Consider the following 26,864-nt stretch of genomic DNA (forward strand, 5'->3'; position numbering starts at 1 on the left):
TCGTGCTATAGCAAATATGAATTTTCCGAAGCTAAATGTGAGTTAATTGCGCCCACATTAAATACGCGCCCACGCTCCGTCAGCTCAGTTTGATATAACCAGACGCGCATGCACGACCTTTCGCTGATGGCACAACGCGATTTCGACACCAGTAACGGCGAAGCCATTCAGGAGCCGTACTTTGACACAATCCGTGGGCGAGGCTTCGTACATGCAAGCCAATGACGAAGGGCGAAAAAAAAAGAAGAAAAAAAAAAACAACAGATCCTTACAAAAATACGTTTTTACGCCTTGTTCGATTTCCTTTCGTATCTCAGAAATAAAATTATTGCAACATATGCCGACATCCCCTTGAAGGCATCGCCTCAGAGGCTTTCCCGGATCACGTGAAATCCATGCACGTTAAGGCTCTGCCCAGATGCCCACAAGGTCACCGCGTGACTAACCCCCCTTACCACACGGTAGGGTCGGACTGGGCCATTCAGAAATGAGGGCCGACTTGTATTCCAGTAAATACGATGTCTTAATCTGTGCTGTTTGAAGCCCGCACAGCACAGGTGCAGACTTTTCCGGCGCTTGTGTCGGTCGACCCTTGGTCCTCGTCGCGCTGTACCACACAATGGAACGCAAACCTGCCAGCTCCGATACCGATATTGTATGGGAACACCACAGCGTGAGTTCATCTGCGTGTTCGCCAGTCTCACAGCTAACCGACGGGTCAGCCCATGGCGGCAGACGTAACATGAGCGCCTGGTGCTCTTTCAAGGAGTTCGGTGAAAAGAAGTTTATTTATATGCAAAACATAGGTACATCAATGTAATATACAGACGAGGGTCCCAAAGTATTAATACTGAAAACGGGACTCTCGGTTAGAAACTACAACAAAATTGGAAACTTGTTGGCAGCATAACAGTGGATAGCATAATAGCATGTAAGTTGCAAGAAAAGCAAATCATAATAATAAAAGAAAACCCAACAATCAATGTTCTAATCAATGTAGTGTAACAGAAATAACAACGGAAGTGACAAAAATTAAACAGTTTCTCAAGGCAAAAGAGAGAAAAAAAAAGAACGAATAAAGAGAAAAAGAAAAGTGGCGCAGTATGAACACTGCAGAAAAAAAAAGAACAAGTGATACTTATTAGTTAGGTGACTATGAAAATACAAATATTTATTAGGGTAAATTATCTGAGGTTAGCAGAAAATCTTTTAGTGAAGCTTTGAAACAAGTGAAGAAATGAGTGAAGTGGTTAGGGACTGACGATCGAATGAAGCTCTGGCACAGTGGACATGCACTGCGCTTGAAGTGTGCGCCGGTTACCGGGCCCCGTTTTTTTTTTTTTTTCGACCACAAAGAGTTTTTGAAAATCCCTGAGGCAGATAGCATAATTCTATAGTCATCGAGCTGGGTTACTAAAAGAGGCGGACATCACGAGAAATGAAATTACATAATCGACTAATTAACAAAAATTCACTACATAACAATTTAATTATTCACTTCAAAGTTAATTTGTGAATTTTTGTAATTTAGTCGATTATGTGTTTCGATTGCTCGTTCTGGTAAAGTCCACCGCTTCGAGAAATCCATTTTAAAGGACTACAATTATGATATCTGCCACAGGCCATTTTTTTTAATTGTATGGTCTTTAAAAAAATACCCCGTATAACGAACAGTTTTGCGCGGCTGCTCTCCAGGTATCCCACAGTATCTTTAATATATTTATTGAATTATTTGTATGCAGCGATAATAGTTAGGCATTCAGCCAGATGTTCTGACGCCGCAAAGCCCGACCGTGGCCCGGATCACATGCGACCCCCCCAAAAAAGGCAACTTGCTCGTTTTATTTCTCGATATTTACTTTGGAACCCCTTCCTGTATACTACTGTTTTTGTACTAATATACTTATCAATATAATTGAATTGAATTGGAAAAATACCGAATTGTGAACCCGCAAGCACCTGCGTGATCGAGGGTGGCCTCATGAAAATCGTGCACCACTGTGAACGTTACAAATGACGGTATAATAGAATCGGCTGAGCGCCATTAAAAAGTAATTGAAACATTTTAAAAAGAAGAAGACGCCGCCGCCACATGGCCAATGTTTCACATCTTGTCAAACACGCTATACTCCGAGAGTAATAGCAGTCTCCGTGATTAGAAGCTTTATTACTATAGGCCTGTGGCGAAAGTGACCTGCAAAGCCGCACAAGCAAACACGAAGCAACAGTTGACGAACGTACAGTACGCTGGCCTTATCACTGGGCGTCTGCACTGTCCTCCCTGATAATTCGCGAGGCATTGCAATGCAAGTCTTACTGAACGCAATACTATCATCCCCCTTTCAGTGCGCTGACACTTCCGAGAAAGCGCCCTCTCTCTCTCTCTCTCTCTCTCTCTATATATATATATATATATATATATATATATATATATAATTATTGCTGCGCCCGTGCACACGACCCTGGCACGTACTTCTCACTAAAATGGCGGGGACATGGTTTCATACTGCCGACAAATGTCGCGAGACACCGCCCTTCCTCACGCATCACTCCGCAGCGTCCGGCCCACGTTCTCCAGTTCTGAGACGTCGCCTTCGCCGCAACACTAGTTCCACGTTGCACTGACACTTATTCGTGCTCTAAACCCTGAATCCATTCCCACCCACCTCCTTCCATCTCTCTACAGTACACTCTCCAGAAAAGGCCGTCTTTCTCCTTACGTTGGCCGTAGGACTGCGTTGTTTCTTCTTCACCTCCCCTATTCTAATATATATATATATATATATATATATATATATATATATATATTAAAACCGTCGCTCTTCACCGCCTTTGTCTCTAAGCACGACGTAGAATGGGTATATATAAAGAAGACGCGGCGCCGAAAAGCGTGAGATGAACACAGTGGACGCTGTGCACTTAATTCAACACCAATATAATTAACCCGTCCATCACGAGAGACACACGCGTGCACGCAAGGAGTGAACAAGTACTAAAACATGGTGAATCGAGCAAAGATCCAAACTTTGTCTCTCACTCACTGAATCAATGAAAAGACAGACAGCGGGGAAAGCAACAACGTTCCGAAAAATGCGGGAGGCGCCACAGAAAGCGCGCAGGAGCGCGTGAAGAAAGAAAGAAGGAACGAAAGGTTTGAAGGGAAATAAAAGCACTTAAGCATAAAGCGATACATAAGAAAAAAAAAAGAAAAAAAAAACAAGGGGCAAAAACTTTATCCTCCTTCGTCTCCGCGGATACAGAAAAAAAAAAAAGAAACCGAAAACAGTGATGACTGCGCGCACGCACACATGTATATTATATTCTGTGAAATAAGAATAAAGAAGCATAAAGAGAGATAGAGAGGGAGAGACGTATGCGGGAGCGCGTTGTTGCGAGGGAGCGAGTATCCGCGGGGAGGAGAGGCACGGAGCAGTAGATTTATAAACCGAGAGCGCAACGGGCAGCGCGATTTGCGAAACTCTCAACAAACGAACGAGCGAAAGATCGGAGCAGAGTAATAAGAATCCCGTCAAAGGTAGCGGGCAACAAAAGAAAGAGGTCAAAGCAAGAAAGGACGAAGGAAAACGGGAGTAGAGAAATCAAGTTTATACGAGGGGGGGGGGGGACAAGTGCAGAAAGAGCTTAAAGAAGCGTTGTAGCCAAGGAAGAAGAGGGAGGGGGGGGGGAGGGACCGAAATGAAACGAGAGAAAAAAAGAAGCCTAGGAGATAAACTAAGTAAAAAATAAAAAAATACACGAGAGAGAAAGGAGGCCTGCGCTTGCCCTTTCCATGGAAAGCCCTCAGAAAGCTAGGGAAGAAACGAAATCGAAAAGAAACACCACCATTACGAGAAGGATAGGGAGCCACGACAGAAAATAAAATAAAGGAACACTAGTTTTCAACGGCGAGGAAAAGGTAGCATGATGAAATCAGGCATGCGGCTTGCAAATACAGACGCTGGTCGAGACAACCATGGCCGATAAAGGAGGAATGAAAAAAAGAGATGGATATGAAATAAAAGAGACGACCGACCGAGGAACGGAGCGCAGACACAACTGGGGAAGGGAAGGATAGAAAGAGAGAGAAATAGAAAAAGAAAGGTGCAAAACAAGGCGCGAGACAGAAACGGGAGTTGCCGGGCGTAAGACAGGGGAAAAAAAGTAAGGACCGTAGGGGAGAGGAGGGGGGGGGGCAGCCTCCAATAATGAGGAAAAGAAGACAAGAAACCGACACATAGACGTAACGCTAAAACGAGAGCCATGAAGCGCAAAGGGGCGCATCAACGGTGAAGTTGGGAGGAGCGCGACCAGGCATGGGAAGAACGTGGGAGGGAGAGTGTAGTCAACGAGAAATCGAAATAGGGAAGAAAGAAAAAACAAAGGGAAAGCACCCTGTCTCTCTCTCTCTCTCGCTCTCTCAGGGCATTCATAAGGGCAGTTCGGGGACCAGAAAAAGAACAAGAGGGAAAGTGTAATGCAAGTTAAGGAGGGTGGAACTAAATAACGAAGAAGGAGGAGAATAAAACGAGCGGGGGAGAGGGGGGGGGAGGCTCAGTGGCGAGCTCAGCGCGCCAAATAAAGTGCACAAACAGAAAACCGTTCAAGAAAGTGAAATCGGGGAGACGCAGGGAAGAAGCGGAACTCAAAACGATAAGCTTCTCCACCATTTACTGCGCGCCAGTGTTTTTCCCCCTCCCGGCCGTGCCTTCGATGGAAGCTTCGCCTTCTCTCGACGTGTGTGCCGGGATCCACACACACGCCGGATTCTCTTATTTCGTTCCCTTTCTCGTCTGCTCCCTTCTCTCGGGCCTTCATGGATTTTCTTCCCATGCTCATTTCTTCGGAGTTCGTATATCGACCTAGATTTATTATTACTATCTCATTTTTTGTTTTGTTCGGCGGACAAATGGTGCCCTTCTGCGCTACACGATGGCGAAAGTTAGAAAGAACGTGTCATAACAAGCACATACTGTCTATCTTCGCAGAGAGTAAGATATATTGAACGAAACAGGGACAGAATTGCGTGCGAGTGGAGGGGTGGGGAAGCGAGGATGTAGGGAACGAAGGCGTCGATTGACACGCAGTAAGCGCTTTTTACGCCGCTTCGCGGAGCAACACTGGTTCTGCTCACTCGTCGTCTTCTCCTCTCCTCGGCACGCGTGCATGCAAATTTCGAGCGCCTTCATTTGAGCACGACTGCAGCGAGCGAACGTCGGGGATTTCTGATTCGCACATATTGTACTGAAGGCAGAGAGAAAAGGGAATGAAGGAATAGAGGAAACAACAGCGCCGGAAGGGTGAAGCTGCATGCGTTTCGATGAAAAACCACGTGTGTTTGCGCGTCATATTTGGGCGCAATAGAACTGACTTGTTCCCGTTTTGTTCCCCTCTTCACTTTATATTTACTTTTTTTTTCGCTTTTTAGAAACTGCCGCAGAAGAAACTTACTGAAACCTTTCACGAGACACCGAAGTTCGCGACAGAAGAGTAAAACGGATACAAACACGTCTCCTGCTAAAGCTTAAAAAATTATAGGGTTTTACGTGCCAAAACCACGATCTGATTATGAGGCACGCCGTAGCGGGGGACTCCGGAAATTTGGACCACCTGGAGTTCTTAACGTGCACCTAAATCTAAGTACACGGGTGTTTTCGCATTTCGCCCCCATCGAAATGCGGCCGCCGTGGCCGGGATACGATTCCGCGACCTCGTGCTCAGCAGCCCAACACCATAGCCACACCCTGCTAAAGCTAATACATAGTACGTGCGCTAAATATAGCTGCATGAAAGAAGTACCAGGGGTTTTGTGCTGAAGCGCCGATGGATTACATCGTCAAAATATCTAAAGTAATCTAACATTCTAATTTTTTACAAACGGATAAACAAAAAAGCAAAAAAATAAATCTAGGAAACGACATGGACGAGGACAGACAAACCGTCGGAAGCACCGCACACAAACATCAACACGTGTTTCACGCTTAAGGTTGGCATACTTCGTAGAAACAGGCAGGAGTCGGTTTCATTTACGAAGCGACTCCGTACTGAGATTACACAGTACGACAGGCTGAAAATCAATATGCTGAACACAATAAGCATGTTTCCAGCCAATTAGTTCGCTAGTTCACTTGGTGGGAACTCCCGCACCTTGACGACTGCTAACGCGATTAATGCCTCCGAAAACGGCGCCTTTTGTCTTTAGTCACAAATAGAGCTAGCTCGCTCTTATATGATTCGCCCTTTAGTCTTTATTAGTGCTCAGTAACGCGTTTCACGGAAGCCAGCGATTGATAAGTTTCAATGACATGAGGAGACGGGAGGAATAAAAAATATACTTTCAGGCTGTGTACAAAACAAGGTAGACAACGTGGAGGACAGATCGCGACAAATCCATCTGACATGTACGAACAGTTTCCAACGCCTTCGTCCACGCGTCTAAAAGTGACAATGTCGTACAAAACGCGGCGTGACAAAGTTTAAGTCCGCCCACCGGCTGTGTTCGTCCACGATGAGATGCCCATTTTACTAGCACGAGCCGGGTACTCAATTTCGCAGTAGGGCCCGATGCGCCGCAATGAATGCATAAATAAAGCAAGTTGCTCAACGTCAGAGTGACGGTGCGCATTTGCCAGTGCGCGTCATCGTCGTGACTTTCTGCGCGGAACAGGGCGCGAAGCGAGTGAGCCAGCGAGCAGTACGGAAGGTGGGGGCGGGCTAAAAAAAGAGACAGAGAGAGAAGGCAGGCTGCGTCCTTGGCCGTTGCTCGGCTTCCCGGGGAAAACGGGCTCGCCCCCTCCAGGCCTCTGGAGTCCAACCTTTTGGGGAGCAGTTCCCGAATTCGGAACGTGGGCGCGCAGCGAAAGCGTGGGTGCTGCCATGGCGCCACCCACTCCCGACCTGCGGCTGTCATCCTCCCACGGATCGACGTCGACACATAGGAGGAGGAGCGCACCGCTCTGCGCACGTCTGTCGCTCTATACCGGCTGAGAGACGTCATTGGTCGCTGAGTCGCCGTTACTCTCTACCTTGAATGGTCGCCAAAACCTGTATATAGGTGACCACAGTGCCGAGACCACATCGTCCGGAGACAGAAACTATGCTCCCCGTACAGCGTAGACACATATTTCTCTGGCACTTTTCTTTCACCGAACCCTTCAGTTTGATTTTGAAATTTCTTTCAAATCGAATGCAGGGGGTTGAGCGCCATTTTTTGCCCCCTGGTAATATATATATATATATATATATATATATATATATATATATCCGCCTCACTGAATAATCCAGTTCAAGGACTATAATTATGTCAGTAAAACATTAAGCTGGCCAAGCAGGCGTGCGTGCTACATGTATTTCTATCGGTGGAAAATTCCGAAACGATCAGTTTCCCACTTTGTTCGTCTCATTTCCCCTTACCTTTCCTCCAGTGCAGGGTTGCCAACCAGAATCTTTTCGGGTTAACCTCCCTGGCCTTTCTCACCCCGTTTATCGCTCTCTCCTTGTCTCGCAGCATCGAGCGACTGCATAGGGAGCCTTGCGGAGTGCTTGTCGCACTTATCACGGCGGCGTTCAGGAACGCCGGATTTTGTAACGACCCATTTAATTTTTTCATTCCTTTCTCCCTTCGTCATTGGCTCGGACGCCGCCGTGATCGTCGGAATCGGCCACTCGGCGTGGTCAGTCATAAGAAACGAAGAATGGAAAATGGATCGTTACAACATAAAGACCTTTCAAGGTAAAGCAACGAAACTATGGACTGCCTGTCGCGTGTCACAGAGTGCATGAGGCGTGTATCGATCAGCTCGGAAGTGAAATCAACCTTCATCTGGGGCCGTAATTGATAATGATAATGATCCGTAAGGACAAATTCCATTTTTATTTTTATTTGTTTCTGCGTCGGGTGCATGATGTAGCATGATGACGATCAGTGATGACGGTAACAATACACATCATTTGATGCGCTAAGTCTGCCACTATAAAACGAACAGAAGTCAGCGAAAGGCGCAGCTAGCACGCCGTCGCAAGCTTTACGCCATTCTCTCGTGGCGAAACGCACTTGCGGCGAAAAGGGTGCCGTCAACAGCACGCACGAAATCCGTGCACTCACCGGCGTCCTTTCTGCTGCTGACAATGAAGTTGGTCAGCTGGGCGCACAGTCAAGCCGGTGATCTCAGCCTCTGCGCGAAAGACGGAAAAGCACACGTGAAGACACAGAAACGCGTACTAATACATTCGCATAAAAAGAAAACACACAAGAACCGAGCACATTCATTAAGTGCGTACTATTTCATCTTACACGTGAAACAAGCAACCCAGCAGATAGTTATTTTAGCGTAAGTGGCATTACTCACGCGGACTTACAAAAGTAAAGCTTTACTTCAAGAAGGGGACGGGGGACCGCCCCACCCCTTTCATGTACACGAATTTTTTTTTGTGATAGCAAATTCCTGGACGCTTATATAAAGCGCGTTCGATCGCGCCCCTCGGCCCAGTCACCGCGCTATCACGGTACCGACGGCGCACGTAAAGGGTTAGAAGGTCTCCAGAGACACCAGAGACGCGCAGCGAGTTCGGCTGCAAAAAACGACGAAGCCACGTGGACGCACCCTCACGCTCAATCGGTTCGGCAGCGAAGCCATGGCTGCCTTCCGCCAGGCGCCAAGACGCACTCAATCGGCACAATTGTTCCTCACGTAGAAACATCCTAGCTTACATTGTAACACCCCAGTCTGATAATCCGGAAAAATCGACTGTTAGTGATGTCAAAAAAAAAAAAAGTTAAGCTTTCATTTGTACTTGCATGTTAAACTATTCATATACATTGCTGAAGACAGTGCAGACTGTATAACTTGCGATGACCCTGCAGACCTTTTTTGTCTAAATTCTACTGCAGGGGTAAGTTCCCATGGGCGCACGATTTGACGTAACAAGCCGGTTCTGGCACGTGATCTGTTGACAACACATTCCAAAACAACACCTCGTAGATAATAAATCGGAGGTCTGAGCTCTCTTTTAGTCATGACTTCATGTGAAAGGTTCAAAGCCTAAACAAACAAATAGGGGAAGCGGGCGACCGTGTCCTATACGATCTTTTTTTGACTCGCAAGTCGAAGCGCACAGGCCTTCAGTTATGTAGAAGTCTCAAAGTCCTGCGCACTTTCCAGCGTACTGAAAGCTACAGCGCGACCATTTTCTTGTCTCGTGCGCTTCACGAGTAATAAATTCGCGCGTGTCTCGGGATTTCTGCACTCGACTTGCGACACCACTTTGTTGTCGTCTGCAAGGTTTGTGTATAAGCCAGTTCCAAGAACCGAAGCCACGTTGCTTATAGTGTCAGAAATTCATCACTATGCGTTGGTAAATGCACAATTCCCTGTGATTATCGACGGAGAGTAAGGTTTAAAGGTTTCAAGGAGACGAACAGAGACCAAAACATTGCAACCCACGATCACCGCGATCGCAGGACGATGGGGGCAGATCCGCTAGGAACCGCGGTGGTTTCCTGACCTGCGATAAGAATCGCGTCTTCTCGCGATTTGGAGGCAAAAAAAAAAAAAAAAAAAAAACGCCCCATGTTGTTTCCTTTTCAAGCGAAACCGCGCGCGCACAAGGAGCGCGAACTGGGCAGGAAACGAACGCTCCTCGACCCGACAGCGGGCGCTCGGGCGAGAGTGCGTGCAAAGAGCGGCCTCCACCCGCGGACGCGCGAATCAATATCGCGGCGGAATAACTCCGGTGGTGCGACCTGCCGGTGAGCGGGCGCGCGCATACAGCCGGGGCCGGTTTCTCGACCCATCAAGACCGCCGCGATCCGGACAGATCGCGCGGGATCAACGCCACGAGGCCGCGCAGAGGAGAGCCAAGCAGCTAGCCCGCTAATCGATCACCCGCGGAGGTCACGCGGAGCAAGAGAAAAAGAAGCAAACCCGCTCCGACGACGGCATCGTGCTTTGGATTACCACTTTTTAGGGGGCCACTCCTCTCCCTGCCCTCCCCCTGGCATCTTCGCGGGCGACACTTGATCTTCAAGTTTCGCGCCGGCTCCTTTCTCGCCCCTCGCCCGCGTCTCTCATCCGCATCCCGCGCGCAGGGAACAAAGCGCGCGCGCGGCTGCTTGCTTGCCTCACCGACCAGTTGCGCGGACAGGTAGTAGCGAGGGCGTTGTACGCTGCCTCCTTCGTCACGTCGAGCCAACGACGGGCCAAGGTGCGCTGACAAATAACTTCTACGGAAAAAAAAAAAAAAAAAGAAACGCAGCAGCCACGTTGTTAGTCGCCCGCCTTCCGCTAACCTACCCTCACCTGTCCTTCCCCATCTTAGATGAAGACGCGCAGCCGCTTTTCAACTATAAGAGACAAACTGCAGGGATGAAACATTTTATTACAAAACCGCGTTGTCGCCAGCCGCCGGTTTTGATGAGGTCTTCCTCAGGGGCCCGGATCCGTTTTCTAACATCCAAGGACGAGTAAGGCAGACGCTGATTCCCTTGTGGTCCAGGAACCAGTTCCACGCGTCATCGTCATGATACGCATATTAATTTAACGAAAACATGAGCTTCGTATTCGCGGCAAGCGTAGCCCTTGTACGGCGCCGGGTGACGCTTTGAAAGAAAGACCTCATATTTTGCTTTGAGCTTTGATAATTATGGTAATTTCAGTGGGCAGACGGTGGGGAGACAAAGAAACCCTTGAAAAGCAAGCAGTCAGTGCACTTGAGCATCTGAACATTTCGAGCCAATTCACGAGCAAGAATATATGCCTATGCACCCTCTGAATGGTCTAGTATTCTCATCACTTACTGTTCTGACTAATGTGGAAGAAATGGGGGCAAATTATGCAATACGCAGAGAACTATGAAAGTACTTGCCGTAGTTGCCTAAGAAACAAAACAGGCCGCATAAACTTGAAAACGTGGTCAGGACGTCCTCCACGAATCGCACCTATATACATATTACAGCTCAATTACACTGCCACGGTCCCTTCTCATACACTGCCGTCACCCCATCATGCGCATCTCCACACTTCGTAGTCATTCTTTGCGCTTATACGCGAGTAAACAGCGGGAGCAATTCCGAAAAGATGTGCATCACCCAGAATTACGTGGTAATTAATGCTCCAGAAGGGCTGCACCGCTTGTACTAATTCGTGGGAAGCGATCCTTCACAAATTATAACGCAGCTGTACATAAAATAAAAACTAACTTCGGTCATGAATAGGCTGCGGCGAACGTTATTGTTTCCCCTGTATTGCTTTTCTTTTTCTGTTTTCCTCTTCGGCGAAATTTCGCACCGAAGAATGGGCACCGCAGAGTGCGACAGCAATCATGCTCACTGGGTTGTGTTAGTTGCTAGTTGCTCCGTAAATTTAGAAGCTCAAAGAAATAAAGTGACACGCTGTTTCGGAATACATAACAGTACTCACGCATTATGAGGCTACGTATGGTCATGTCAGAAACAACAATATTAAAAAAATAAACTATAGCTTCAGCATCTTTCTACTGATCTTACAAGTATATATATATATATATATATATATATATATATATATATATATATATATATACTATACTGTACCTATACTTCTACTAATCTACTTCCTGGTTCAATTGTGTTCTATTTCTACAACCAGAAGAATACTCTATTCGATTCGAAAACCCAAAATTCAAGCTAGAGTGCTTCCAGCGTACGTAAGAACAGAGGGTGACCGGCTGGCTTGAAGTACCATTCTATACTGCCTTATGAAAGTTCTGACTTTGTCTGATGTATACCGTGGTTGCCAGGACAAACGTGAGAGGCTGAGAGCGTCACGCTGCTCAAGGCGAATCACGTACTGGAGAAAGCTACACAGAGACGCGGATGTTTGTTCGTATACATGGCGGCGTCGCTCCCCAGGCGGCGCCACTTGACGCGACCCCGGGCGCTGGTCCCCTGGCAGAGATGGACGGCCGCACCGAAATAGAAAGAGGATACGGCAAATTGCGACATTCCGGGCAGCGACGAGAGGCAAGCACGCAGCCGATTTAGACCCGCGGAAGGCGGCCTGTTAAGCTGCCGAGAGCAAAACAACGCTCCGCCGATGGTCGAGGGCAGAGATAGCGCGAAGCAGGCGCGTTCGCGGCACTCACCGTTTCGACCGGCCGTTTAGCGACTGGCGCGTCTCTTGAACCGAAAACGACGAGCTGCTGGGCTGAACGCGTTAACTATATACTCGCGCGCACATACGCGGGACCATCGAAGGGCCGCGGCGCCAGTGATGGCATTGTTGGGGCGAGACAGATGGCGTGGCCTCGACGCGACAGCGAACGATTGTTCTTTCGAGCTACGACGCAGTCTCGCTCTTTTACACCGATGACCTATTGGAGGGACTTCAAAAAGTGTCTGGTACGCAAACAGGGACCGATCACGCGCTCCGCGTAAACGTAAACGGCATTTGCTCAACGAGCCGCATGCTCGTCGCGTTAGCATTCTGATGTCCTCGAGATGGGCATGACATTTAAATGGCAGCGCGGGGTCAGATCTGTTAGCAATGTAATGACAGCAACCATACCGAGCGAGCGCTTGATTCTCGCTGCCTCCTTCATGAGTGCGCAGGAAAACTGCTCCGCAAATGTTTACCGCAGCGGTCACCATGGTGACCGCTGGTGACCGCTGCAGTAAGGCGTTCTTGCTTCCATTCCTTGGGACGTGCGCTGTATACATGCAATATACCAAAGGCACGGATAAACAGCACAGATCAGCGCACCGTCTTAAATAACCGATTTGAAAGCCTTTTCCCCTACACTTATGCTGAAACTAAGGCGTCTGTATACGTTTACGCAGCGTGTATATATATATATATATATATATATATATATATATATATATATATATATATATATATACTTACACTTAGACTTCGCAGAAATAACACGGCACAACGATGTAAAACAAGTAGGGAAATGTTTTAAATTAGAATGCGCATTACAGTGAGCATTTCGATGCAGCGTATATGTACTCAAGATGCACATGGTATACAACATACTCGTACGTGTTACTGAAAAAAAAACTATCACCGATTACAAGTACAATTACTTCATTCGCAAATGTAATTGATTACAGTGACCAATTGCTGCCCCACGAAATTAACTGAACAGTTACTAAAAAGTAAGCGATTACTTTTACACTGCTTTATTCCTAAATGTTATTAACATTGCACAAACACATATAGAACGAGCTGGTCTGCATGGCTCTTTCAGTTCGTCCTCAGCAGACCCTTCGCACGTTGTTTATCTTCACTAACAATTGCCTTCTTAAAATTTCCGTTGGCCTCCTACGTTCGTTTTCTTGTGAAGATATCAGCAGCGACCCTAAAAAAAGTTACAGGCCTGCGCGGCACACGCAGCACAGTCACAGCGTAAACTGGTGGAACAGCTCAAGAGTAGCTCCAATTTCGGCACCACGCACACCAGGGTCTTCGCGACAGTCTCTTCGCCTCGTTTTGACGAGAACGGTCTGAACTGCCAGCCCGGCGTCGACGGCGAGCTGCGGCTTGTAATGCTTTCTGCACAGCAGTCTGCTGAGCCCGATGATGCCTGGCCGCGCAGGCCTGTGATGTTTGCAGGCACCTTAACTAGATGGCGCCACCATACTAGCGGAGGCTGCGGATCGCATTTTTTTTATTGCGCGCCTCGTTTGAACGGCATCTCGTCGTCTGCGCATGCGCACGCTGCGTTATCAGGCGCCTTAACTAGATAGAGCCACCATACTGGCAGAGGCTCGGATCGCCTGCGCCTGCGTTCAAAGCGCATTTTTCCGGTGCCCGATAGCAAGCGTTTGCGTGGCTCAGTGGTAGAGTATCTGGCTCCCACGCCGCGGGCGCGGTTTCGATCCCGGCGGGAACCGGGTACTTTTTTCGCATTTCCAGCGATAGCAGTTACGATCGCCGGACGCCGTCGGCGGCGGCAGCGGACACCATCCCGAACCGAAACGGCTATTGGAATGAGCCCATAACAGCTTACGCTGTAAAACTCGCTCGAAGTGCGCGCTGTAGGAAAGGGTGGTGTTGTAATGTGCCAACACCTTGCGTACAAGATTGTGGTTACTCAAGTTCCCGATACTCGCGTATGGGTCCTCTATGAAGCGCATAGCTTGATTGTTGATGAGGGTCGCAGAAAGGACTCCCAGTAAAGCAAATGAAATTTAAAAACCATGCGTAGGTGATTTCCTACATCATCAACATCCGAAGTGACCATCGCTATCGAGCCATAGCAGCTCCGGTTCAATTCGTTGGCCAACATAGGTTGGAGCGTTAAAATGAGGAAACAAATACTGACCGCTCGGGTTGACCTGTCTAAACATGCGCATCCACGAGGTTGGTGCGTGGCACGACCTCGGGCGTTCTACTGTAGTTGCTGCTAAAATTCAAGTGCCCAGAGCTGCCTCGTCTTTTACGGCTTGTCTCGTCAATAAAGTAACTGGTTACATGTAATTGGTTACTGAATAATGTAACTGAACTGCAGTGAGCGTTGTTGAGTACAAAATTAATCCATCAATTACAAAACTACCATTATGTGTAATTGATTACAAGCAATTAATTACATGTAATTCGTTACGCGTACAAGTCTGAGATGCAGCGAGCGGGTTGGTGTCACAACGCATACCGGAACCTGCACCGTTAACAAATGCTGAACCCTTGTCATCAATAAGAAATGGTCCACTAAACGTAAGAGCAATACAATGCTTTCTAATTGGAAACGAAGTCCCAAGGCCTAGCTAGGTTCCCACTTCCCCGATGCCCACAGCCGCGACGACGAACACAATCAAGTTAACAAAAACGAAACGCAAGATTAACTGTCGGGTGACTATATCGAGCTTAAAGAGCGAAGAAAAAGAAATGCACTTTCGAAGGTTCCCTTCCAAAACACATTTATAGAAAGTAACCATGTGGCTCTCTCTCTAGAACAGTCTTTCTTTCTTTCTTTCTTTCTTTCTTTCTTTCTTTCTTTCTTTCTTTCTTTCTTTCTTTCTTTCTTTCTTTCTTTCTTTCTTATCTGAGGTCCAGCAGCACAGGCTGACCTAGTCACATAAGTGACATTGACTTACTACCTTTAGTAACTACTTTGCGGTTATTTCTAATAAAGTATGTTCAGGGGCAGATTTATGGCCCACTGTATAAAGATGGAGGAGGACATGAACATTTTTGTTCGCTGTTGTTTGCCGTCACACCACCATTCGTATAATTCTCTTGCTCTTCATGTAGAGCGAGAACCTCGTCACGAGAATAACATTCTCGGCATACTCAGACAGTTTTCTTTCCGGCTATCTATAGCGATCCACCTATCCCGCTAAATATATGGGCCAATCCCGTAGATCATCATCATCATCATCAGCCTATATTTATGTCCACTGCAAGACGAAGGCATCTCCCTGCGATCTCCAATTAGCCTTGTCTTGCGCTAGCTGATCCGAATTTGCGCCTGCAAATTTCCTAACTTCATCACCCAACCTAGTTTTCTGCCGTCCTCGACTGCGCTTCCCTTCTCTTGGTATCCATTCTGTTATAGATATTGCAGTCTAAAAATATGGGCGGTTCGTGTGGGTACGTGTCACTGGGTATATGCTGCAGTTCAATAATTCTATTTGATGCCAACTTGGAGCGCTTCAATGAATCTGGCGCCAACTTGGGTCACTGGGTGTATTTGCCACCAGGTATCCAACGATGTTTATCCAACAAAGAACGATTATGAAGAACATTGGTGAACGATCCTCAATGTTTGAGAACGTCCAAACATCATCATCATCAGCAGCAGCCTGTATTTATGTCTCTCCCTGCGATCTCCAATTACCCCTGTCCACCTGTATGTCCAAACATACAGGTGCTTAAAGAGAACGGTGAACGATTAAAAAGGCATATATTAAATAGCTGAGAGAAAAATGAGCTTACTCGTACGTTGCACAGTACAAAGTATCATTCCTTTTTTTTTTTCGCCTGGAAAAGCGTCAGGTACGTGAGGGAAAGGAGGAAGCGGTCATCACCACCGCGCCTCCCCCCCCCCCCCCTTTCACCTTAGGCTACCCCGCTAACGCTATTACACAGCGGCGACGGAGAGAGTGGTTCTCAGTCATGATTCCTAAATATATTGAGTGAGATAGATAGATAGATAGATAGATAGATAGATAGATAGATAGATAGATAGATAGATAGATAGATAGATAGATAGATATGTACAAAGGGAAAGCAACAAGTGGTTTTGCAGAGAGACATCGTCAGGCATTCCGCGGCAGTATTATCCTTTCGTCAACGGAGGATACGCAGTATACACCGCAACGGTGGTTGCAATTACCATCCAGTTAGCGCGAGATTCACAATAACCCGCCCGCCGAACAAACACCACTGAAAACAAGTTCGCATATGCACGTGCTTTCAAGAAGTAGTAGTTCAACGGACCACTTTTGCGAAACGGTATATCGCGATGGCGGAATTGCAGAAAACGGACATAACTTTCGGGGCTCGTCGTCAGATAAAGCCGCCGCGTCCTAAGTTCCACCTTCTGGGGAGCCAAAGTGGTTTTCGCTACCGCACGACTCATGAGCGTGGGAAGTCGTATTACCTGATATGCGCAAACAAGCGCATATCACCCCCTCCCTTACCCCTCGCACCCAGTCCTCCCCCCCCCCCCCCGCCCCGAATTTACCGCCAGTCCTTCTCGGCGATAGTGGGGGGGGGGGGGAGGAGGGGGGAAGGGGAAGTGAGTTTGTCGGTATTTCTTTCGCCTTCTTTTCCTCTTTAGGTACACGCATTAGCAGCAACAACACGGGAGCAAAAACAAGCCCTTCAGCAACTAAGCCTCTCCCTCCCCCAAATGCGAGTTGCGCGCCCAGGGTACTCCGGCCAATGTTGAAAACTGCGAGCCTCAGGCTGGCGCCAACCACGCGGGGGCCTATACGACTACGTCATCGGTGTGTTTGCAGCGTGCCATTGTGCGCGCACGCTAAGAGCAGGGAGCGCGCGATCGTCACACGGGAAAGCCGGGCGGGCCGCTCCCGCACCGCTGGGGCCCGGCTCCCGCTTCGGCGATGCGCTGCGAGCGCGCATTCTACTCTCGCGGTTCGCCGGCGCGCAACAGCGCCGCCGGGGTTGAACTGGGTTTCGCGCACTTGGCAGTTAAAAAAAAAAATCCGGGCGGGAATGACGACAAAGGGCGGCGGGTCGAGGGCTCGCTCGCGTGCAACGCCACAAATCACACATCACCAGGCGCTGCGCGACATAATGATTAGAGAATTGGCGGAAACAGGTGGCGGGATTCAGACTGGCACACTTGTTTGCAGTGCGATGCAATAAAGCAAACGCAAACACGAGAATCGTCGCATTATTACCATTACTATTTGAGCCATTTAATATCTAGGGGCGGGGGGGGGGGGTGCAGCCGGGAATGCAACTGATATCGACCCTGAGCACACTGCGCCATTTGCTAAATACGGTAACAATGTTCGGATCAAGAATCAGTTCCATCCGCCATCGTGGCTGTGACGCTCTGATGTCTAGTACGTGGGTAGCTGCTTTGAACTGCTGAGGACGCATTCCGGTGGGGCCGCGGAATGCAAAAAGGATTCTGTACCGTGCTTTGGGTGCACGATAAAGAACCCCGAATAGTCGAAGTTATTCCAAGCTCCCGAATTACGGCGTATCTTATAGCCCATTTCTTACTTTGGGACGCGACACCCCATGCTTCCGTTTTAAGAATTAGTTGATGAATAGCTTACTCTTGAAAAAAAAATGTTTTTGTTTACTGTGAAGCAAGGAAACGGTTAGATCGCGTTCGTTCGTTCATTCGTTCGTACGGAACTACGTACAGAACTACGTAATGGGAAAAATATGTCCGAGCAAATATACATGAGTCAGACCAATCGATCACGCGTCTGACGCCGAGCATTCTAACCACTAAGCCACGGCCGAGCCACTAAGTGGCGAGCAAACAGATTGGCTATTTACAAACGCCGACTGTCTTCAGCTGGGCTCACCTCACGCACCATCCCACCACTTTGATAGAGACACGGTGCCTGCAACGTTGGTGCATGTATATCAGGGTGCTTGAAGTGCACTGCCACGCTTTTCCATCGCTCCACCGGCATTCGCTGGTCCGCGAAGCAAGTGCAAGCAAGATTCGCGGTTTCGTGAAGCAAATGCGTAAGGAGTAAAGGCGAAATCAACAAAGGCCATCTCGCGAAGGGCTCACTCACCGGGCGTTTTGCATGTCCTGCATGTGCTGCTTGCTAAGGAATGGCGATGCGGACAGCGTTTCTCTGCTGAAGCTAGGGGGCGTCGTGGCGTTGCGTAAGGGTTCTTCAGGTGGCAGTAACGTCCTCTCAAAGTTTTGCAGTGTATATAGCACCATGGTGTTTTCTCAAGATCATGCGGGGTTCTAGAAAGGTACCGAGGGTTCGCAGGCTCATAACTTCTGGTCGTAATAATTGAGTTCAAGAGATCTAAAAGTCACTGCATTCAGATGGTGCTGATTTGATTGCAGTAACATTACACGCAACGCTCATTGCGCGGCTTCTTACATTTTTCTTCTTCGCCCGCGAAAAAGGAGGTGGTGGTCAGAAGAGAAGCGAGCCTGAAGCCGAGAAGTGTGTTCTCCTTCGGGGAGGGGGGTGGAGGGAGGAGCCCCCCCCTTCGTATTCCTTGGGTCGCGGCGCCGTGACCCGGGCGAACAACGACCTCGCGACGGCGCCGCGTGCGCGCGAGGCGTGCCCACAAAGGGCCCCGCGACCAGCTTCTATGTTAAATCACTGTCCCATAGCAGGCACCCAAACGGCGCGCAGTTGTTTATGGTCGTTGCGGGGCCGCCTGTCAAGCCAGGTTGCGCTAATTCTCGCCGCGCCCTCCTCCTGTGTCGATGGCCTGGCGGGCCCATTGTCTCAACACCATCGCGCGTGAGACGGGCACATGCCGGAAGACCCCAGACGCCCGTCAAGAAAGCGACGCCCGTGTGGCTACTCGGAACCTGTTCGCCGGGGAAGACCGACGCGTTTCCCCCTCGCGCCGCTGCTCGCTGGCCTAGCGCGGCGGCACGTGTTTATATAGTGGTAGCACCGTAAGCGAGACCATCGCCCCCCCTCCTCCCCCTTTTAGGGAGGCGCTCCGGGGGTTCCGCTTCGTTGCGCTGTCCGCCAGCAGAGCAATAACACTGGGTCACGGCGAGCCGCGGCGCTAGCTCCAACAGCCCGCCGACGTTTGCGGGCGGCCAGCGGTCTTTTCCGAACACACACACACACACACATACACACACACACACACACACGCACGCACGCACGCACGCACGCACACGCACACACACACACACACACACACACACACACACACACACGCACACACACAAAGCGGGAGCCGTGCATGCTCGCCGACACGCCACAACAATTGCGGCACAATAGCAAAATGAACGTGCGAGCAGTGTTGCACTTCGGTACGAAGTGTTGTTGAACGAGTTTAAGAGTAATTAATGTGCAACAGCACAATGCCTTCAATAAAGAAACAACGGCAGGGTGGCGATTTATCAGTAGCACAGGGACGCTCACTAAACAACCTACGTCCAGAGACAGTCGACGGCATTTTGATTCATGCTGGCTATCGCACAAAGATTGTTGCTTCAGACCTTCCGTGTGCGGAATTGGAGCGATGCGGTTTCTCCACAATACAATAGCAGGCTGGCAAACACATATTAAAGTATAAGTAACAAAGGGGTAACAATAAAATGAAACGCCGCCCCAGATATTGTTGCTTTATCGTAACTATCCCGCCTTTACGTTGAAGTTTACGTATCCGACAGACACAAATTTATTTTTTAAAGGAATACGGGAAATGCATGCAGACCTGATCTTGATGCACGAATACTTGCACATATATATATATATATATATATATATATATATATATATATGCTGTTCCCAACGTTATTTACTGGTGATTTTCTTTATTAAAGAATGAAAAAGCCCCCCCCCCCCCACACACACACACACACAGACAAGCACCTCCACGAAGGTTTCCGCACATTTTGCCTGCGACACAAGCGTGCACCTGTTGAATAGGGATTTAAAAGATGATGATACGCAGAATACGCAATAGTAGGAAGGCATTAAGTGACGGTTTGCGAAGAATCTGGTTCCTTTCACAGCGCCGGGGCCCACGGGTGCCAAACAGGCAACAAACGATCACATCTGAAAGAAACCCGAACCGCGCATGACGCCGAGGCGGTACGAGTAACAAATATACAAAGAGAGGTTACCGCTTATAAAGAGAAGCAACGAAGGGAGCGACTCCACGTGAGAAAGAAACACGAGCATGAAATACGCGCTTTTGGAAGAGGGAGAGGCCGCGGCGAAGGGAGATCATAAAAGAGCCCTGCGGGCAAGCCAGCCGAAAAGATGACAACAACGACAAAAAAAGGGGGGCTGCCGGGAAAGAAGGATGGGAGAAACACACCCCGCGCAGAGAAGAGGGAGGGAGCCGAAATGTGGTCAGTTTCGCAGCCCGCCCCGCGAGTCCGCCTGCTCCCGCCCGTGATTTACGTTCAACGACCGGCATGCGACACCCGAAGCGAACGGAGGTACACGCCACGTATACCAGAGGAGGAGGAGGAGGGGTGGTCCAGTGCGCATCGCGCGCACGCAGAAAAGGAAGCCGGGGGAGGAGGACTCCGCGAGAGTGTGACGGACGGAGTCGAAAAAAGAGCGCGCCGGAGAGGGCCGTCGGAGCGGGTGTGCCACCCCCCTCTCACACCGATATAAACACACATAGCCACGAACAAAGACGCGTCGAGGGGAGCAGGCCCGTCCGCCTCCCCTCGTCGTCCCGACGAAGGAGCCGCCGCTACTTCGTCAGAGTGGCGTACAAACTGTGAGGAATGCGCGTCGGGCCGTGTGCGTGCGTGAGCGGCGGCGGCAAGTCCGCGAAAAGTCGCCGCCGTACTCCGCTCTCCCTCTCCGCGCCGTTCACGCCGGCCCGGCCTCCTCGCGCGCGTGTCGATTCACTCTCCTTTCGCTCTCGCTCACCTTCGCGGCGCGGGGAGACGAGGAGGCGGGCGTTGCCTGCCGCCGGGTCGGCAACTGCTACCTACAATCCGGCAGCTCCTCCTCGCGCGCGCGCTCTACAAATAGTCAAGTGTCCCTTCTTCGCGCACCCCTCTCGCTCGCTGTCGGCGCTGCAACGCTGGCAACAGTGAGCGTCGACTCGTTACTTGATTGGGAGCGATAATTTAATCGTGTTTTGCGACGGCGCGTCTGTTTGCGCCCTCACAGGCGCGCCTGCCATTCGCAAGCCTGCAGCGTCCCCCCATTGGGACCGCGTTTTCGTGGCGCTTTACCTCACCGTGCGGCTCACTTCTTCCCCCGCGCACCGCACCCCGGGGAACGAACTGGCGCCCGAGCTATGCTAATTAGCCGGCTTTCCGCACTTGTCGCAGCTCGCTTGGCGCTCGCCTTTCGTCGCGATTCCATGGCGCGCAGCCCCGGACGCTGCCCTGTTCCCACTTTTTTTTTTTCTTGATGGCTCATTGGCCATTCTCCGTGCGAATGGCACGCTTTCGACGCAACCCCTCAGCGCAATCACTGCAGCCTTTTCAGAAAAAAGTAAAAAAAAAAAGGGGGGGGGGGCAGAATGAAACTGAATCCTAGGCTATAAATTTCACCAGACGCAAATTTTCCGCTTAGTTTGCATTAACCCCGAACCGCCGAATCGCACGACGTGAACTGCGCGGACGTGGTGGCTTAGTGGCGAAACCAACGCAAAAAACGGCACAACACAAGGTGCAGTCAAGTAGACAGGTCGAACGCTAATTACGTTACGTCGTTTTCTGCCCTGGTTTATTCTTTATAGTACCGTCACCTAAACGCTCAGAACGCAGCAACATTAGTGCTGTGCATATCCATATAAACCGATTCTCGTCATCTGCTCTAGAAAATTCAAATTGTGTTCCCCGAGGCAGTATTTTGGGGGGCGCGCTCCTTTTCAATATAGTATATGTTAACGATATTCCCAATAAGGACTGGTGAAATGTTTACGCTGACGAAACGACCATTTTACCTTCCTGTTCTCATATCTCTACGCTGACAAACATCGCGATGTATGAGGCTATATCCGCCAGGCGAATAACTGCCTCTGAATTCCCTAACGCAACTCAAAGTAATGATTTTTTGTTCCTATAGAAAAACGTGTGCCATGCATCGTCCGTATCCTTGAATTTCGCTATTCGCCAAGTAAAAAAAAAAATTATGGGGTTTTACGTGCCAAAACCACGATCTGATTATGAGGCACGCCGTAGTGGGGGACTCCGGAAATTTGGACCACCTGGGGTTCTTTAACGTGCACCTAAATCTAAGTACACGGGTGTTTTCGCATTTCGCCCCCATCGAAATGCGGCCGCCGTGGCCGCGATTCGATCCCGCGACCTCGTGCTCAGCAGCCCAACACCATAGCCACGGAGCAACCACGGCGGGTATTCGCCAAGTATACATTGGCAAGTTTAAATTCCCCGGCGTAATTTGCTTGCCCATACTCTCCTGGGATGCAGAAATCACCAATACCCCCCTTCCTTTGGCACGTTGTCGATCGCCTCTGGAAATACCTTTGTAGGGGAAATATATTCTGCCTTTAAAAATTGGCGGAATTTGTAGCATGGTTTAAATTATTCATCCCACTGCTACTGTTAGCTTGTATGGGACTACGTCCCTGCATCAAGATTAAAAGAGAGAGAGAGAAAACACGCAGAAGGAAATGCTGCGTGAAATAACACTGTATATACTGCGACGTTTACATGACGAGCATTCTTTAACGCGATTCGCATGTTTCCTTAGAAGGACTATTCTAAAAAAAAAATACAATTACGGGATTTAACGTCCATATTATGCTGCATAGTGCGTTATGATGATGGACGCCGTATATGTATAGTGGAGGGCTCCAGATTAATTTTGATCGTGTGGGGATTCTGCGATGTGCACCTAACCGTACTCATCGAAATGTGGCCGCCGCTACCTATACAGAATCGAACCCGTAACCTCGTGCTAAGCAACAGAACGCCATAGCCACTGAGCCACCGCGGCAGCTGATCGCCAGTGTAACTTCGCTTTCTAATATAGTAACACTAGCGCCTCGCTAACCTATATGTAACTATGACCTTCTTGCGCTGCTCTGGTGCAGGATTACTTATGGAACCGCAATGACTACATTGCCCAAATCCTTGAACGCATCTGTCTGCTGTGAAAGCCATACGCGCTGTCCGTGTAATACCTTGATGTTAAGGTCGCCAATATATTTATTTATATTTTGTTACGACACGTGTATTCCAGTATAGAATCATAGATTGATCGATTGATTCATGGAGTTTCATGTCCCAAAGCAACATTATAGCTATGAGGGACGCTCCGCGATAATTTTCACCAATAATCTAAGTACACGAGCGTTATTGCATTTCCTTCTCGTCGAAATGCGGACGCCGCAGTGGCCGGCGTCTGTCTTTTACACAACACGACTGAGGTCGCGTGCTGTGTAAAAGAACCTAAGCCAGACTTGCTCGCGTTGACATAATCACCAAAATCATTGTGCCGTGCCTTAAAGGCTTCTTTAATTCAGCGATCCAAACACTTGAAATCGCAAAGCAACATGAGCGCTGTCACAGTGGTGCTGCAGGATCTCTAAATTTCAATGGCAATTCTTCGTCGCCATTACTCCCCGCCAAACGCGTTGCATATCTGCACATGAATCAGAGTCAAAAGCATCCTATAGGAAGCCACCATGAGCCAATGTTCTAATATTTGAGGGCCTCAGTGAGAATGAAGTATGTGGATTCGACATTCGTATCACATTCCTTGGAAATGGTCTCCAAGCAGATGCGCACCTTATCTAGCTGACGGATAAGGTTGCTCGCGTTGGTCAATCAGTGGTTGTCGCGCTGGAACGGCCAGGGCACAGTGGACTGATGTGCGATCATTTAATTCGCCTATATACCGTTCGTACGCGTCTCTAGTATTGATGCAGAGATATCTGCAATCATGCATCCTGTGATCATGGTTTCACTGCATGCGACCACGGCAATCCGATTAACGGTCGCCGATACCCTGGCAATGAAGGTTTCGGGCTGCGGCTTGGTACGAGGAAAGGAGGATGCTGCCGATGGAAACTTTTGTCATACGGCGAATTCCAATGGCAGAGTCGGTGCACTTCTACTGCAACATTTTCGACTCATTTCGGAGAAACGCTGGTGCAATGGCAGACTGGGAGCACCAGCTGCGTGTTCTAATGGCAGCTTCGCCGAACTCAAACCGCTCCGCGGAGCAGCCGACACATGCTTCTCCAGAATCGGCGAGGTGGACCAGAACTGCAGGATCCTGAATAACTACAGAACCGGTTGAACACATTCGCTCTCTCGTCTCCTTGCTCCGGCGTCGGGGGTTGTTCCAATCGTGGACTTCGAGTCGTTGCTCTACGCCGGAAAGAGGTGCTCGTCCGCGTAGCCGGTTGCCCGCTCTGAATGTTCCATTAGAGTTTGACGATAGTCACTGCTAGATAACTGATGGAGCAAACCGCTATAGTAACCGACATAATGTTTATTCTTGGCGCCGTTCCAATGAAATGCTAGCTGCTCCCTATCGCCGAGTGTCAACACTCTCCCCAGAGAGATATAAAATGTATGGTCTGGTTGTTTTCAGCATTTACAATCAATCCGCCGCTGCGCTTCGAAATACCGTTGACAGAATGTCGATGACGTCGCTGACGAGCAATACCATAGCCGATATACTCAGCAAACCGCAAGCGTGAGCACGTGGGGTTGCTGGAACACATTCTTCCTCACAGTGAGAGAGGAGAGAAGAAGAGAGAGGGGGTGAGCACGCCTTGTGGGCTCGGTCAAGCCGTTCGTGTAGTGAGCTCGGCTGAGCATGAACGAAAAGAAATAAAAGGGGGACGCCGAATGCAGCACTCGACAAAACAGGGCGAGGGAAGAGGAGACTGCAGACTGTGATGATAGGAGGCCGTGGAAGAGGAGGGACTGGCCGTAGGAAAACTTCATAGATTTGTGGCTGCGACCTTGGGGGTTTCCGGTTCGCGCGTTCTTCAGTCGTCCCGGGGCCTCCTCTCCCGGGGGCGGACGACGGTGAACTCAGGCCGGTGCCGCTCGCCAAAGCAGCTTCTCCTGGGCTTGCGCAAGCGCTGCGCCCACCGGCTCCCGCGCACAGCCACGACACGCCGGCGGCAGTCGCCTCTCGCGGCGGCAGGCCGCTAGGCCCGCGGCGACCAGGTGGGCGGACATTGGAAATACGCCTCACCTCGGTCTGATGCGTGCTCAGCGAGAATGTGGACTCGGAATACTCCCTCGGAAAGACAACATGAACCGTCGGCACAGGATAGACGGGAAGAGAGGAGCAGCAATCATGCATCCTTTCGCATTTCTCTGTGTGCTTGTCGGACAATCAGGGATGTGTAGTTGGGTGACATTGCTCGCCAACCCCGTCGTTCCTTTACGCTCCACGCTAAACACATAACCTCACGTAACCGGTGTTACGGGGGCAGGGGTTTGGTAAACCTTCAACAGCGTCTGCTTGGAGCTCGAACCAGGTTGACCATAGGAAAGGGTCCGGCTGGGAAGACCAGGCGATGTAAAAAGAAATAACAGAAGTTTAATATATTGTTACGGGTAAGCGGCGAACTGAAAAAAAAAATAAAAAAAAAAACTTCAGCGTGCATGCACCTGCACGCTAGGGCAAAGCAAAAATGTTCTCCACGTGCCTGCTTGCTGGCTTTCTTATATACGCTCCACCATCCGGGCACTCTCCCCTTCTCCTGCCCCCCTGCAGGACAGGGCAAACCAGACGAAGTAGTGAGGGTGGGTGACAGCAGTGAAGGTTGGTTGTCGTAGCGGGGTGAACGTCCCCAGCGGGGGTGAGCTAGTCGCAAGGCGGCACGGCAGGTTTCGCACATTCCTCGGACCCATGCGATGGACACGTCTGTTCATGTTGACGAGCGAGATCGTTAGGCACGCCGTTCCCCAAGCGTTTGCACGTGTTCTGGGCATGGCCGCTCAAAGTGAATCGTAACACCGATTACCAATACCGAATGCTCGCGTCGATATGAACCGAACACCGCGCCACCACTACGGAACAGAGGTGCGCGAACTGGACTACACAGTCCTGAAGCTGGCGTTCGCTGTGTTCGCCCAGGCTCTTGCAAATAACGATCCATTCTCCGTAACGAAACGCGTTTCGTTACGGAGAATGAAACGCAGAAGAATGGCTCCTTCAGGCATTTAGGGCGGTTATGGAACGACCGGAACTGAAATCAAGGTACACCTCAGGGCATGTAGAGGGAATTATTTAAGGAAGAGGCATTTATGAAGTGACAGACGTGACAACTTTATTTCTCAGACTGGACACCTCAACCACATATTAACCATACGTAACATGGAATAAATAAAAAATGTCTTTTTTTTTTCAAGAACATCGGAAGCCGCTTCTATCCTTCCTGAATTCACTATAAGGCATGAGAATCATGTTGAGCAAAGACAATGGCTGATAGCTATAGCAGCGTCTCTGCAACACAATCTTGTTCTTGTCCTATCGCTGCTGGCATCGGCTTCAGTGCGAACCGACACTCGGGGGAAGCAGGAAAGTGCCCTTCACGCTACACTATTCCAACCGTCACGCACCAAGACTGGCACGTCAAAGCGAAGAAACAAAAGTAACTGAGGGTGGTTGTAAAGCACTGTGCGACATCGGTGATCGGCAAGAAGCAGCACAGTTGTTTCAAGAAAGCGTGATACGAGATCATCAGTCAACCATAACGGGAAACAGGGAAGGGTGCGGGAGACGCGGAGGGGAACAAAGAAATTGTAAAAAATGGACCGTG

At 49.4% G+C, this 26,864-nt stretch overlaps 1 protein-coding gene across 3 annotated transcripts in view; it reads right to left on the reverse strand.

Moving 5' to 3' along the window:
- The window catches only part of LOC119434002 (zinc finger MIZ domain-containing protein 2), a 251,819-nt gene that overhangs the window by 159,379 nt on the left and 65,576 nt on the right, over positions 1 to 26,864 (reverse strand). For 2 of the 3 annotated variants that reach the window (XM_049671742.1, XM_037701327.2), the window contains exons 1-2: positions 12,118 to 12,281; positions 8,102 to 8,171 (exon numbers count right to left, since the gene is read on the reverse strand). The gene's annotated coding sequence lies outside the window, so the exon portion shown is untranslated. Of the gene's footprint in view, positions 1 to 8,101; positions 8,172 to 12,117; positions 12,282 to 26,864 lie in introns of those variants that run through there. The other variant, XM_037701318.2, reaches the window with a different exon arrangement.

This window comes from Dermacentor silvarum, chromosome 1, assembly GCF_013339745.2.
Source record: "Dermacentor silvarum isolate Dsil-2018 chromosome 1, BIME_Dsil_1.4, whole genome shotgun sequence".
Lineage (NCBI taxonomy): Eukaryota > Metazoa > Arthropoda > Arachnida > Ixodida > Ixodidae > Dermacentor > Dermacentor silvarum.